The following is a 4,615-nucleotide window of genomic DNA, read 5'->3' as shown; positions in this document are numbered from 1 at the left end:
AGGGGTCTGGTGGATGGATGGAGAGTGGACATGCAGGGGTCTGGTGGATGGATGGAGAGTGGACATGCAGGGGTCTGGGGAAGTGAGAAGTGTCTGGAGACAGGGACCTTTGCAATGTCGTGCTGATGACAGAGCGTCAGTGATTTAAATACTTTGGTCACTTCAAATGCTTTTAATGCAGTATTCTACTCATTAGAATATGTGATCATAATTCACACTTTCTGCTTCTTCATCATCTAAAAATAATTAGTTTTATTTATCCTTTACTCTTTTCAAAATGAAAAGGTGAAAGAAAGCTGTATTTGTTTTGACTCCGTAAAGGTACGTAAGAAAACATCTGTCCTTGTTGCAATGCCAGCAGAAAGAAGAATTTCACGTTAAGGATGTACATAGAAATGTTCATCTTGTGTTCATCTTACCAATCTTTTACAAAACAATATTATTTACCATGTAGGCTACAGGCCTGGCCTGCTGCTCCAATGGGAGAACCATGAAAATGCCCTCTTCTCTGCAAATGATTTGGTCTCACAACAACAACTTTTATAGTGTTATTTCATCTTCAGCTGCCATGATGAGTACCTTTTGGTTGTCTCGCAGTGAATGTCGTCTTCAAGGACTTGCTCTACAGCACGGTTCCTCAACCGGTACCTGTTTTTCCACAACGAGTTTTCATTCATGAATTGCAAGCATTAAATCGTCACCAACACGGTCATGCAGCACATCATTAGAAAGCTTAAAGTCTTGTGATTCCATCAAGCCCCCGCACAAAGCATAAGGTGACTTACAGCGGTTATAATCACGTTATGAAGTTAAGAAACACTGCACCGTTTCTGTCTATATCGAGCGTGCATCCCTACCTTTGTCCTCGTGTCTTTATCCACAGCGGTGAAAGATAGTCATATACGTTGATTTCATACATCGCCAACCCGCCAAGCTATTAGAATATCAAAGCCTTGTAATCCATAATTAGCTGGTCCCCTCACAATCTTGTAGTTTCCGGCCAAGTTTCGACGTTCAGAAATCTAGATAGTGCATCATTTCTCGGTTTTTATCGTTTGTAATCAAGAAATCAAGTCGACACACCATTAGAATCTGTGGCTTCTGCAGAGTCCAATGAACCTTGTTCCCAGCCAATAGCATCAGCCTATCAAGAGATATCCTCAAGCTAAGCCAATGATATCGCACAGTCCCCATTGGGCCCACGTGGGAAAGATTGACAGTAGATCGACCACCTATAAAACGAGGTCATAAAACTGGCATCCCTGTGTAGACAATAAGAAGACGAGTTGAATGGTACCAGACATGACCAGAAAAACCTTACCCTGTGATGCCTCCAGCTGTCTCAAAGCAAAAATAAGGCCTTCTTATGGCATTTCAACATTTCATAAAATTATGATTACTTGTTTCTATAAATCTATTTATGTACTTCTTTCAGACATATCTGTGACTGATGTGGATGTGTTTTTGTATTTCAGAAGTTTTGTATTTAGTACTTTTTGGGCTTTTTTAGAAATAAGAAATAAGACAAACGCACAGACATATCTGTAGAAATACATTCATATAAAATCCATTTTATGGATTAAGTCATTTTTTACTGGATTTTTCTGTTCTAAGTTGAGACATGTGGCTAGGGTACTATTTTAGTATATAGCACCTGTAATATGCTTACAGTAGTGCTTTTTATTAATTTTTCAGATGATTTACTTGGACGGAAATAGAAATTCTGTGTTCTAACCTCTGTAGCCCTGTGTCAGTAAGGCCTAGTGTCACACTGCCACTAGAAACAACAAGTTGAGAGTGTTAACTTCCCAATGAACTCAGGGTCATCCCAGAGGGCCAAAGTATGTGGAAACTGCAGCACTTTTTTAAGGGTAAAAATATAGGCGAGAAAATCATATATTTTCAAGTGTCTCTAAAGAGGCTAAGTTAATAAACACAAAATGTAGATACTATGTATGAAGGGCAAAACTCTCGTTGTTTACATCCAGAAAGAAACTTGTGATGCATTAAATTTACAGTATTGAGAATGTTAAAATGGTACTAAATGGGACGTATTAGACCAACAAATATGACTAAGATAATTTAAGTTGAACAAAAAGATTTAACTGTACAAGAAAAAAATACATTCAAATGCAGAAATAATCTTAATTTTAAAGTAATTAAAATACAAATAACTTAAGGAAAAAAAAACAGGATACACAACATACTAAGGTTATGTAACAATGCCATGTAAAAACAAATCATTAAACATCTTGAAACAAAATCATATTTTAAATGTAAAGATGTCCATATTTTAGTCTAAAGTTCACTATTTAAAGCTTTGGGACTTTTATTTGCACACATCTGACCTTTAAGTAATAAATCACACACAAACAGCTGTGATTTCAGCACACATATATGAACATGTTAATAACTGATGAAGAAAAGCTGCAGGGTGGAGAGGTTTTAAATGGTTCTCTATTGAACTGTAGGCAGTGAAAACAATATTAAGTCACATTTAAAATGTTTTAACAACAAATTCATGTTCTGTTAAAGCCATCTCAGATTCACATATTCAAACCAGGAACTCAAACAAAACCCAAACATAAGAAAAAAAAAAAATAGTATTTTTCACTCGACTCACTGAAAGCCTGTATGCCTTCTAATTTAAATTCTGCGTCCGTAACCCTGAAGGAATCAGAATACAAATAACTTTAATGTTCACATGACTCACTGTAAGCTTGTTTACATGTCCTGTAATACATGTGAAATTAATCACAATAGTGACATTAAAAAATATTTTAAATAAGGGTCATGCATTGCACACATGTAGTTAAGACAAACAATGGTTATAAAATGTAGGCACGTTATATAGATAGGGTGTTTTATTTTGAGTACTTTAATTCTGTTATCACAAAGACATTTTTGCAGAAATTTGTGTGTTGCTACAGTCCCTATGACGATCATATGAAGCAAAACTTGTTAAGAAAACACAGCCAACAAAGTTCCCCCTTTTTTACTTCAAATTCTCAACTTTTTCTCATGCTCTGTTCCATCAGCCACACACACATATTTACCCAAGAAACACCCTGTCCCTTTCAACTGCTTTTATATTTTAAGCTAAGATAACACATGCAAATGTTTGCATCAACATTAAAATATTTCACATCTAAGACAAAAACTGAACAATTTTCACAGACATGTGACTAACATAAATGGAATAAAATGTCGCTGAACAAATAGGGGAGGTGGGGGGGGATTGTAGGGAGTGCAAGTGACCAGTAAAATTCAAATTTAAATCAGTACAATCTTACACAAACTAATGATGAAGCTACAGTACATTATATTCATGTCATCTTCTGTCCTCTTTGCACTCCGTCCTTTGTTCATTGAACCAATTTTCAGCAAAGTAAAGCCATTTAATATTTAAGAATGGGAGGAATAAGAATGAGAGAAATATTCCATTCATGGTGATCATGTCTTCTTCTTCTACATGTTGCTTGAATCTCAATCACTTTGTTGACGTAGTCTTCTTCTCCTGCGTCCTGTGGAAATATACCAACACAGAGAGAGGGGTGTTAGTGCTCTGCAGTCAACTTACTGCAGCTCAAAGAGAAATGGCAGCAACACAAGACATGGTGTTGCTGAAAGAAGAATGGAGCTGCAGCTTACCTTCACTGGTTTGTTGCAGCACCGTGATCTCAACCAGCTGAAAGAAAAGGAGATGGAATGAATAAACATTCAGAACAGTTCAACTTTAAACATGTCAGACAGACCAATAAGTCTTTAGCTGCAAATGATCAAATCACAGAAAAGCTTGTGTCACCACTCAAAGATGATGAGTGTACTGTAGAGTGTGATGATTCCCAGGATCTTCACTGTAACGTAGACATCAACCCCAAACTCTGGATCATCTGGAACAAGACAGCATGTTCACCTTCTTCTGAATGGAAAATAGTTATTTTCTAAAATATTTACAGGGCACTTAAAAATAGAAAAACATTGTTACACTGCAGCAGAAAGGAAGAAAAAGTACAAGGAGAGCAGATTAGATTGAAATAAGGAGATTTAATAGAGTTCAATGTTTACCTGACGTCTGATTACCGAGATCATTTGTGGCCACACAGTAATAATCTTCTATGTGTATTACACTTGTCACAGTGAAGCTGTAAAAGTTTCCTTCAGCTACACAGAGGTCTCCATCTTTGCTTTTCTTGAACCAGCTGAAGCTGGGGGGGGGGACTTGGCTCTGCTGGAGCAGGTCAGGTTCACCCAGCTACCTGCTGACACCAAACCTGATGGAGTGATGGACACTGAGGTGTTCTTGGGAGCATCTGAGGAAAATGTGAGATTAACTTTATTCATTAAAATCAGCACATGATGTTCTGACAGGATCCAATAACTAACACTGGATGTCTTACATGAGACACTGAGAGTCTTTGTCTCCTCTGCTGTCTTGACTCCTCTTCCTTCATTCACAGGATATGTGACAGAACAGCTGATGGTGAGTCCATCATGTGTGTCTGACAGAGTGATGGTCTTCTGGATTTTAGTTGTGAAGGTGTTATGGTTTGGGGTTTTTGTTGGGGTATTTGTCCTGTTTGGCCTTCCCTGTGTTTTTGTCCCGGTTTTCCCA

At 37.4% G+C, this 4,615-nt stretch overlaps 1 protein-coding gene and 2 long non-coding RNA genes across 4 annotated transcripts in view; 2 read left to right on the top strand and 1 right to left on the bottom strand.

The window, feature by feature from the left end:
• The window catches only part of LOC117937986 (myelin-associated glycoprotein-like), a 30,783-nt gene that overhangs the window by 14,159 nt on the left and 12,009 nt on the right, over window positions 1–4,615 (top strand). The gene's annotated exons all lie outside the window — the stretch shown is intronic.
• LOC117937997 overlaps window positions 1–4,615 on the top strand; it is an 8,503-nt gene that overhangs the window by 2,945 nt on the left and 943 nt on the right. The gene's annotated exons all lie outside the window — the stretch shown is intronic.
• On the bottom strand, window positions 3,297–4,541 carry LOC117937994. The gene is made up of 4 exons (XR_004655298.1): window positions 4,401–4,541; window positions 3,806–3,893; window positions 3,652–3,688; window positions 3,297–3,524 (listed from the first exon to the last, which is right to left on the bottom strand). It is a non-coding gene; the product is annotated as an uncharacterized LOC117937994 (long non-coding RNA).

Source organism: Etheostoma cragini, chromosome 22 (genome assembly GCF_013103735.1).
Source record: "Etheostoma cragini isolate CJK2018 chromosome 22, CSU_Ecrag_1.0, whole genome shotgun sequence".
Classification (NCBI taxonomy): domain Eukaryota; kingdom Metazoa; phylum Chordata; class Actinopteri; order Perciformes; family Percidae; genus Etheostoma; species Etheostoma cragini.
Note: the sequence above shows the minus strand (reverse complement) of the source record. Positions and strands in the feature narration are given on the sequence as shown.